The 10,861-nt window shown below is 45.6% G+C and overlaps 1 long non-coding RNA gene across 1 annotated transcript; it reads right to left on the bottom strand.

Moving 5' to 3' along the window:
- Positions 1-1,773: 1,773 nt before the first annotated feature.
- Positions 1,774-5,414, bottom strand: LOC144158701 (uncharacterized). The gene is made up of 3 exons (XR_013320166.1): positions 5,340-5,414; positions 2,314-2,376; positions 1,774-1,846 (listed from the first exon to the last, which is right to left on the bottom strand). It is a non-coding gene; the product is annotated as an uncharacterized LOC144158701 (long non-coding RNA).
- Positions 5,415-10,861: the final 5,447 nt, after the last annotated feature.

Here is a 10,861-nt window from a genome sequence, read left to right as displayed (position 1 = left end):
CCCACCACACGCACAAAGTATCTTCTCGTCATCCCTGCAGACCTCTAATGTGAAATTTTAAAAGTATGCCATGACAACTCATCTACCGGACACTTGGCTGCAGCTTGTATACTTGGACAAACTAAAGCAGAATACTATTGACCCCCTCTAAAATCCAACATCATCCACTGCGTCTGGAGCTGCTGTGATTGCCAGTGATGAAAAATGCCGCTAATGAATCCTGCTGGACTTTCCCAACCCATCACCGTACCATCAAGGCTCTTACAAGAAATCAGAATGGACCTTCTGCACACATCCCCAGTGTCATGAGCCAGGAACAAGCAAATATGGGCCACTATGAAGAGGAAACTCTTTCTAAGGATACTGCGCAAAAGGTAGCCAAACTTTTCATACAAGTTGTGTTGCAACATGGAGCCCGTGAAGACCTGAACCCGAACAGTGAAAGGGCCTTAACTGCAGCGCTCATGTAAGGAGTGCTACGCTACAGCCACAGAGATTACTGAAGAACCACAGCACACCCCACCGAAATGAACAGACAAACCAAATGTCTGAATAACCCGATCGCAAATATGCTCTCCAGGTACAATGATGTTGAACATAAGATGTGAAATGAACTTCTCCCATATGTCAAACTTGCGTACAACGCAGCTATCCAGAAAACCAAGCAGATGAATCTGAGCTTGTCTACAGACTACCATGCTCGACGCCACGGTGCCAGATGCAGAAGACGACGACCTCAAAATGACGTACAAGAGTACCTGAACCGTGAAGAGGAGGCCCACCAGCTTGCTGGTGGGCCTCCAGCATATAATGGACCATATGTGCATATAATGGACCAGCAGCTCAAGCACCAGCAGCTCAAGCACCTTGAATGCCGAGACACCTAGTATCATCAAGGAAATTGTATCTGGGTTTGGAGTTCAATTCGATGGCTTATGTTGGTTCTTTATGTTGATTTACTCAAGCTTGGGAACCACGAATTTCCCACACCTATTGCACACATCTGATCCCACACTGCTGCTATGGCAGCATACGGGGCACAGGCCTTTTTTTGAAGCACTAAAAAGGCTTTTTCACATGTGCCTACGATATTGCCCTGCAATGTGAAAATAAACTGACTCTGACTTGGACATTTGTTGCCCGTGTGAGTGATTGACTTCAGAACTTGCCTCTGCAATGTGAAAATAAACTGACTCTGACTTGGACATTTGTTGCCCGTCTGAGTGATTGACTTCAGAACTTGCCTCGTGTTACCGTTTACTTGTCTTGTATGGCTTCACAACTTGTATAAGGTGTTTTTACCTTTCTGCATCTCCTTCATCAGACAGGATGCGGAATAAACTTTGAGTTTCGAGTCAGTGCAGTTCCCTTTTTTGTAACCAGTTTTAAATTTTCGCAAATGTGAACTAACCCAAATCATCACCTTAGACTCCACTTTGTTACGATGAGGTTGAACCGTACATGCGGATAAAACCTTGTGTGAATTTTTATGTGAAGAATCCTAAGTGTGATAATATTAACATTCACATTAGGTGTACGTTTAATTATTGCAGCGAAAGTTTCACAAGTTGTTTCTATTTTCATTTGTAGAAGAGCATACTCCTCTAGATTTGCTGCAGCAGATGTATCACCCTTCTCAAGCTGAATTACTGCTTTAATCTCATGTCTGCACAGTGCTTATGTTCCACAAGCAGTAACACTGCATGCATTGCAACCTACCCTGTGCTGCCAGAATGTGGGGGGCTGGAGTAGGTGCGAGGACCAGCTTCTGCGCCAGCGTCAGCATAATCTCCTGAAGCAGGGAATTCCTGTGAGGCACCATCTTCAGTTTTGTCCCCACCCGGAACTGAAAAAATGTGTGGTCAGTGCAGCTAAAGGCAATGGCTGTCGTACGATCGTCAAACATGCAATTTACTTCAATGCTTGGAAGTAGCATTATAGGAATCATCAAAGTGAGCAAGTGCGGTGACATGTTTTAAGCAGCCTTCACTGGAACACGAAGGCTATATATGTCTCGCATGAAGCTCTTTGGAATTGTGAGTCAGACACCTGGAATCCAGTGCCGGCCTTGTAGAAGTTTGCAGGTAAAATTGTTGCGTTCCTATTTCACGCACATTGTTTCCCAGACTACATGTTATCAGCAGCATGCTTGGAGCAAAGTGTACTCCGTACAGGAAAAAATCATTGCATAAGGATATCATGATGCAGCCAGCAAAAAGAATGCGTAAAAAAAAGATACAGCAGTTTTTGTTAACAGCATTGACCACTACATAGTTTAAATGCTCATACAAGAATAAAAAACCTGAACTCTACCTGGAAATTCCTCTTCTGTTTGGGAGCTCGCGCTGATGAGCAATGTACGGGGGGACTGCGTACCTGAGGAAAAATAGCAATGTATGCACTCAAGCAGTCACGTCAAATAAGGCCGGTACCTATTGCACTGGTAGCAACGGTGGCTTGCGTCTTTTGGCTGCGGGATACATCCCAGTTGAAGGCTGCATCCGCGAACATTGCTACTGCACAGCCCTCGGAAATTGATGTTTCACGTTGTATGCGTGCTGCCAGCGTTTGCCTTCTGGAAGCGGAAACACAACCACCAGTAATACACACAAGCACCAAGACGTCCAGCTGTAAATCTACTACTACTACTAGTCCAACTTCTGGCACATAATGGCACGCACACCCTTTGGCCACCAGAAATGCCCTCTGCAAACAGTTAAAAAAATTCCCCCGCATTTCCCCGAAGGGGAGTATGAGGAAGTGCGAAGCACGGGGTGATACTATGAGGGGGAGTTTGTTGAAGTTTGGTGGCATTTTGCCCGTTAGTTACATTAACACCCCCTCGTGATCACGTTCGGCTTAACACGCCTCGTTTGTCCCTCTGCAGAAATCTTGGTGAATTAACGTGTATGTTCGAGAGATGTTGGAGAGGGAATGTAATCACGCACACACACACACACACACGCAAAGTAAAGTGTACACCACGCAGTTATCAAGCCGCTATAACGCCGCTGAGTCGCCAACGCACGCCGCTGACGACGTAGTTTGAATGCGTTAAAGATATAAGGCGTGTTACTAACACTGACATCAGCGTCGCGTCCGTGGCTTAGTCGGTAGAGCGTCGCGCTGCGGCCGCTGATCGAAACCTGGCGCCGGATGCTGTTTCTTTTTTTTTATATAGTGTAGTGGCCTGGCTGGCGCGCCGAGAGAGGGTGTTGCGAGCTGGAGAGTAGTAAAGGGGCTTTAGGAGAGTAGGCGAGGGGGGAGAGGAGGCGCTATGCGAGCGCCCTCACGCATCGGAAATCCGGCGCCGTTGCTAGGCACGGTAGCTAGCTCCGTTGCTAGGCTGCGGACGGAGGACGGCAGTGGAAGCAGGAGTAGGTCCGACTAAGAAGTGCTTCGCACTTAAAAGAGTAGTTTTCATGTTATCCCAAACAGCCAAAGAACTAGAAACCACTCATGCATTTTCGCAGTCCCTTTTGGGGTAGCCAGGATTGCAGGAGCTCTCACACTATCGCTTTCCATGTGCTATACGTTTCCTGCTGCAGGTTTCTCGCAGTCACCAGTCCCACATGCTTTTTTGTTGAAACAATTAAAAACACTGCAGTGTTGAAGCAATTAACATGCTACTGTTAATGAATCCCTTTTGTGGAAAAGAAACCAATTACTTTTCTGTGAAGCACTCTCTGACCACTAATCTCCATTTCGAGGGCTCCTGTGATAAAGTACATTGAATACATGATAACAGTTGCGGCAAGCAGACCATGTGCAACACAAACACCCGACACTTACACAACGGCCCTAGGGATGATTATTTGCTGACTGTCGTGCCTCAAATATGACACTACCAAAACTTGCGTCTTCGCAAACCATAACACACGCAATAGCTTCTATGCAGCCGCCAAGTTTCCATTCCTGCCATTCTTTGTAGCAATGTTTAAGATCACTCATTGCCACAGCCGGTAAAGACCACACCCTCTGTCACGGCTGGTTGTTGCAAGTTTTACTGCCTAGGATGGCTCTAGGCCGTGGAGAACTGGGAGTTGTCGTGGCCTAGATTGAAGGCAGTGCTCCTTTCAACACAGCCTGCCTGAACGAATTTTTCGAGCAAGCTACACAAGGCCCCAAACAAGCCCACCTTCATTTCTCGGCCGGTGTCAGAGCTAAAGGGGCTAGGAAGTCAAAATACAAGCTTGCTTCACAAAAATACTGGTTTCTCCCAATAACAACACGAATTGTGCCGTGAACTTCTAACAAAAAATTGAAACATTAAGGAAGCCATATGAACCAGTGGTGGCCCCCAACTGCCTTCTGGACATTTCTCTATTACGTCACACACTAATCGTGTTCGCGCTATCAATGACCGCTGGCCCAAGTTACCGCTACGAAATGACTGGGCGACCGTTGTGGGGCTTCCACATCCATTTTATTGCATCACTTGGATGCTAACGTGCGGTTAACATGCTCATAACTGTGTTTTTTGTGCTGGCTGGTATCACTACATTGCGATATTTTAGACCGTTTCAGTATTTCAAGTGTTTTTACACTAAAAAAACGTCTGTCGTGCTGTTATGTTGCTGAGGGAATTACAAAGACCTAGTTTTTTTCAAACTGAGCAGAGCTGTATTTTGTCTTCAAGAACCTTTAATGAGGTTCTTGATGAAGAACCCTAATGAAGAAGCTTTAATGCTCGATAACCCGGAATGGTCATGAGCGCTCAAAGCACATGTGATAACCGAGTGGAAAAGAGGCTGAAGGAGTGAACTTGGGGACAACAACATACATTTCCTGTTTGTACGTTAGACTTTGTGGAGGCGTCTGTTCTACAACTGCTGAGAAACAAGCAAAACTTTCTAGCCTGGCGGCTTCACACCACATTCAAAAGCCTTCCCCACTTCATGAAAACTGCACGTTGATTTATTCTATTGGCAACGCATTTCGCGTATTTTGCTGTACAATTATTACCATAAAGGTAGGGGTGTGCCATTATTCTAATGAAGCTTTTGCGGTGGTATTTCCGACACGTTGATGAGCGCTGAGTGATGGTCTATTTGAGATTCGAAAGTGCACTGGAAATAACTGTGGAGACCGGGGTTTCATTAGCACAGCTCGCGTAAGTGGCCTCAGTTCGGAATAGGCGTCATCACTCCTTTTAAACTCCGCCCTCCTACAAACCCGGCTGAAGACATCTGCGGCCGATGGGCGGCCGTCACCGAGGGTTCCGTGCCAGCCGCGCTGCTAGAAACAGTGCACATCGGACGCCCGATACAGCAACAAACGTTCTGGACAGAGCTCAACACAGGAGGCTCGGCAAACGCGATGAGCGAAGGCAGACAGACCTGCTCAGAGGCTGCTGTGAGGCCCGCAGAGATGCAGCTCACGAGATCCTCGGCCGTCTTGGCAAACACACACACGGGTGTCCCTATTCGCACGCCCCGCGGGAACAATTTTTATTTTTAGTTCGCACGCCGCGTGGGAACAATTTTTTATTTTAGTTCGCACGCCGCGTGCCAACAATTTTTATTTCTAGTTCGCACGCAACTGAAAGGGAGAGGAGGACTCTATGTCCAGCCGTTCAGCCAGTTCAGCCAGCCCATATGGCCAGCCGTCCAGCAGACCAGCAGACGACTCTGTGGAAATGAGGGCGGCCTCGTGTTTGAGCTGTTACAGGTGCTACAGGGAGGAAAAGAACAATTATTACAATTATTTGTAGTTGGCCCTCAACGTGTAAGTATTAGTTAATTGTATCGGCGCCTTTGTGACTGTATTACAACGCTACTTGTGATACATTCAAGCAGTGCTCAGAGATCTGTCTCAGTTTGGCGGGTGGATTTGTGACGACGGCGAACGGTACCGATGTTTGTTGTCCCGCGAAGGTTTGCGTCGTCTCAAGTGTGCGTTCGTGTTACCAGAGTCCGTCAATGCTCCGCGCATGTGCCAGCTTGACGCGGTGGGAAAAATCGGCTGCCTACGCAAGTTATGTCAACGCCTCCTAAAAATGCGTCATTGGCATTGGAGGCAAGTGAGACGGAAAAAAAAGGCAGTAAAAAAAAATGGCCACTTTCGAGCGTTTCGCGCATACTGATGTCTGGCCTTCATCATCCTCGTTGCACTTTCAAAAGTGCCTTTTCGGCGCCAAGAAGTAACCTATAGTGGTCCTGTTGCCTGGCCTGTTTCGTAACTAATCTGAAAAGTGATCGCTTCGTGGTTGTTGTGATCTGAAATGTTAGTTTTTGTGTCGTGTTTTTTATCAGGCGATATGCACCATCTGGCCCAGCATATATATATATATTACTGAAATGTGACATTAGTGCAAAATTAAGATAATGGGAGTGGTTTTGCTTAAAACTTTTTTTCATGTGTGGTGCAACCCTTTCATGTATGTTGCAGGGTGTTGCAACATATAAACTGTATACTGCAACACCCTGTATATTTCTCATTAGAGGGCAGTATTATAACTGTAGATCATTGCGTAAAAACAGACTTTTTGATAGATCTGCACGATGGGACCCTAGACAAGCTCCCTTCCCCTCCTGTCAAAACTGTACCTGCAGGCTGATCTGCAAATATGTGCGTGAGCACAACACTGAATGCTGTTTTTACTGATTAGCGTCCTCTATTATCACTCCTTTTAATTTTTGCTGTATCTAAAGGTACTCGGACGTACCCGCAAAATTTCTTAGCGATACGGCGGACGTATCGGCAAAATTTTTTAAATTTGTGTTGGCGCACTGGACTGCTCTTGACCTCTTCGATTATCAACCACTAATTGTTTGCCACCTTAGCGAGCTGATCCAGGAGCTTTAAGCCACTTGAGACACCGGCCTGGTCATAATTGTTCTAACGCGACGTGATCATCTTGTACAGTTCGATGCTTTCCATATAGTTCTGTCCAGACAGAACGCCAGCTGTCAGTAAAGTTCTGTCTAGGGGAAACGCAACTCATGGTGGGAGCAGTCTTTCTTGCTTTTACTCAACCGGCCAAGCCCTTTCGGCGCACTGACAAGCCATAACCACTCCTAATTATTATTCAAACTAATAATTACAGTTGAACCTCATTATAACAAAGTAGTTTCGTGGCAGTAAATTAGTTTTGTACCCGATAGGCGTTGTAGAGGTAAAACTTGGCTCTAATGAATCGGTAATCTGGCTAGTGCAAAAATCTCAGCTACAAAAACGCATTGTTCTAAGCTTTGAACTTTTTGTAAACGAGTTAATCCTTAGCTGTCTCCTTGTGGCATTTCAAACTAAATAGGCCCAGACATGAGAACAAGAATTACAACAGGGAAAAGATCATTTGACAGAACGCACCTGCATTATTATTTATTTGAAGAAGGACGTGATCTTTGTACGGTGGCTTTTCATAGCACCGAGCAAGATAGAGGTTTCCGCAGTGACCACGCACAAAAGGGCCTTTTCTACTTCTACAGTTTTGGTCGTCGGGAGGTTTTTATTACAGCCGATATCGCGTGCAGCTCTTGCAGTTCCACTTTCCGGCACTGAACTGATGCGTGACCAACCAAAGTTTGTATTTAGTTCGTTATAGCCGATAATTTGCTATATCAGTGTTCATTATAACGAGGTTCAACTGTAAAAATGATTGGACTAACTCTAGCTCAGTCCAAACGGAATTCCAAACCGCTACCCCATGCCCGCTTCACAACATGCAGCAACAGCAGTTTTTCTTGATATTCACTCTAAAGGCGTCTCCTCACTGACTAGCCAGAGTCCCTGTTAATTATTAATCATTGTTGTTATTGATGATTGGACTAACTCTGGCCTAATTCGGGTGGAACTCCAAGCTGCTACCCTAAGCCCATTTCACAATACAAAGCAAGAGCTGTCTGCCATGATTTTACCCAACTGGCCAAACCGCTTCCATTCACTGACTAGCCTGAGCCACTGTTATTAATAAAAACAGATGATTGGACGTAACTCTTGCGATGGCTACGTCAGCCTTAGCTTCAGTGAGCAATAGCGGTTTGGCCAGTTGTATAAAAATCAAGACCGACTGCTCTCACTACATAAATTGTAAAGCGGGCATTAAGTATAGCTATTACAAAACGCTATCCACGGGCATGCACACACTAAAGGAAAACTTGTGAAGATTCGAATCCATCGGAGTTCAACCTAGTGCTCCAAACTACCTTTAAAAAATTTTGCGTGCAGCTTTCCCGCTTATGGCAGTCCTTTCAACAGTGATTACTCTGTAGTTATTTAGCAAAATGTTAAATTTTTTGCGCAGCTAATATTGGAGGGGGGGGGGGTGAACTTGCTTTGTGCACAGTTTCAAGTCTCGCATGTTGCGCGACTAGCTTCCTGAGCCATGGAAACTATCCCATAGAAATGCATGGGGAGTAAGATTTGACAGTGAATTACACAAAAAATATTCAGAATCCTGGAAAATTATTTGACTGTTTTCATCTTCACGTTGTCTTTTTGCTTTATGCCAAATATCACTTTCTTGAAGTGGTTTTGCTAGGTTCCCGAGAGGTCAGAATTTTGAGCGAGAAAGCTGGGTATGTCTGACGTATCCTTAAGAAATTTTGCGGGCATGTCTGCTGTACCTTTAGCAAGTGTTTAATTTTCTGCCCCTTCCACCTACCGACACAACGATCAACTTGCCAGAGCTTTTCCACTAGTTGACCTGCTCATTTTCTTCCATTAAATACTCTTTTGTTTCCCTGCATGCATGCACATTTTAGGTGAAAGATCGGTGTTTCTGACCCTGTTTCTTGGACAGCTTAAGTGGTTTAGCTGAACATTTTGCGTATGGGTGCTCATATTTTTTTTCTCTTTACATATTTTCGTTTTCTTGTGTAAGGCATATATATAAATTCATTAGGCGGCTGTTCTTCGCCATGGTTGAATTTTCTTCACATGCAGGCTGTCCCTGTCGACGTTTGCTTCAGCGAAGGCACGAGGGCCATCGTTGTGGCTGGTTTTATGAAAAACAGCTAATTCGGCACCCTCAATTAATTCATTCACAAGAAGCTACTGAGTGTTGTAAAAATATCTTAGAAGTGAGATTTTTCAGCAGAGGTGGAATTTCGTCCTTGGGGCATTCCTTCCTCTCAACGGTGCATGCTAAAAAAGTGTGGTGTGCGTTATAAACAACTGGAGGGGCCGCACAGTTACTCAAAACTGGCTTCAGTTTCTCATTGCAGCATGGTGACCATCACTTTAGCTGGGACTTTAGAGATAAAGGGCAGCTATATATTTCTAGGGGCAAACATTAGACATACAGACAGGGTGATGTAAACTTTTATTGAAGCAATAGAGGAATGGGGTATGGGAGAAGAAGCTATGGGCAACGAGTGACCATCTTAGTCCGATTGACTGTACGCTGCAGTTGCCCGAGTTCAGGGCCCTCTGATCTTTGAGCGGGTAATAGGAGAGATTTTTTCAATTAATGCATTTATGTTAAGCAGCTATCTGCCTCCGACTGTGGCTGAACTGACACCAGATTCTCTAAAATAATCGTCGTCATTTTGAAGTGATGCGGTATTGGGGCACAAATGCATGTGTGCCTTGGTTGGAAGTCCCGCAGAGGAGTGGAAGATTGTAGAAATCGCACAGTACGTCTTGCTACTGTGCACGTCTACTCGACCTTAAAATGACAGGCAGAACAATGCACCCTCATTCTTCTGCACCTCCACAGGATTCCCTAACCGAGGAAGACGTGCACAATAATGCCACATTGCATAAAAATTACAGCCATAATTTTAGAGAATTCAGGCCCTGATGTCTGGTGTTCCATTGCTGTGCCCCATAAATGTGAAAGCACTGCTTGACTCGGTAGGCTGAAATCCGGCATCGCAACAAAGAAATGGTAGTCAAAATGGATGACAGCCTGGTCACACACACAATGCACCCATGATCTTTCACAGATCTCCAAATACTATATTGTACATAGGCTCGTACTGTCAGGCTCAATTGTTATAACCAATAATAAGAATAAGTGTAATAAGCGGTTTATTTTACCATACAACATATAGCGAAGTTGATGGTGCCGTGACTTTATTGTTATGTCCAATGGTGTTATGAGTGGGTTGGACTGTATATATAATGTTCCTGTGGGTTGTTTTTATTGCTTCGAATCTTTGGCTGCGACAACTCCCTTATTTTTTCTCTCCAAAACAGACTTATTGCTGCTCCCAAACAGTCCAAAATGACTTCCAGTGGGTTCCAGTTGCTTTGAGGCCTCTGGACAGCTTGGAAGGTACCCCAGAGCTTGCGACGTGTGGGTAAACCTCCGAGCCAATGCGCGATGTAGCTCATCCCTGCCTGCCAGCCAGTTGGCATGGCATCTTCAGGCAGCGTGGTGTGCTGGTAGGCCATCCATTCAGCAATGGGACTTGGAGCACTTTTCCCTACTTTCCACACTGCCGCCTTCAGCTGCAGTAGCCTCTGGTCCAGCTTGACATTGGTGACGTGGCACAGTGGACAAGATCCTGGAACAGCTCTACCCCCTTCACCAGCTCCACCATGGCAAGGCACTTGCAGAACTGGACCCCGTAGGCGACATGGTGCTGTGTGGAACGCAGGGCTGGCTTCCTGAGTGGTGTAATGTGCAGTGGTTAATAAAGTTCTCATAAACGCGAAGTCTCAGCTGCAGAAACTGACGACACACTGTGGATGAATTCTCTGAGGCGCTGCTCTGTAACCAACATGGGCTGGGCCTCATGCAATTTGCCCACAGTGAGGCAGCACATGTGACCTAACCCTTGTTGTAGCTATGTTGCAGGTGTCAGTAGAAGCAGTTATAAGGAATAACTTTTAAAGAAGTCATGAAAGTTAATCGCGAGCCTCACTCGTTGCGGCCAATGCTGTGCTCGGCACCAAAGGTGATTTTACGCTC

Source organism: Haemaphysalis longicornis, unplaced genomic scaffold, assembly GCF_048455015.1.
Source record: "Haemaphysalis longicornis isolate Haplotype H1 unplaced genomic scaffold, Haemaphysalis longicornis Haplotype H1 scaffold_10, whole genome shotgun sequence".
Lineage (NCBI taxonomy): Eukaryota > Metazoa > Arthropoda > Arachnida > Ixodida > Ixodidae > Haemaphysalis > Haemaphysalis longicornis.
The sequence above is the reverse complement of the archived record's forward strand: the minus strand, read 5'-3'. Positions and strand labels throughout refer to the sequence as shown.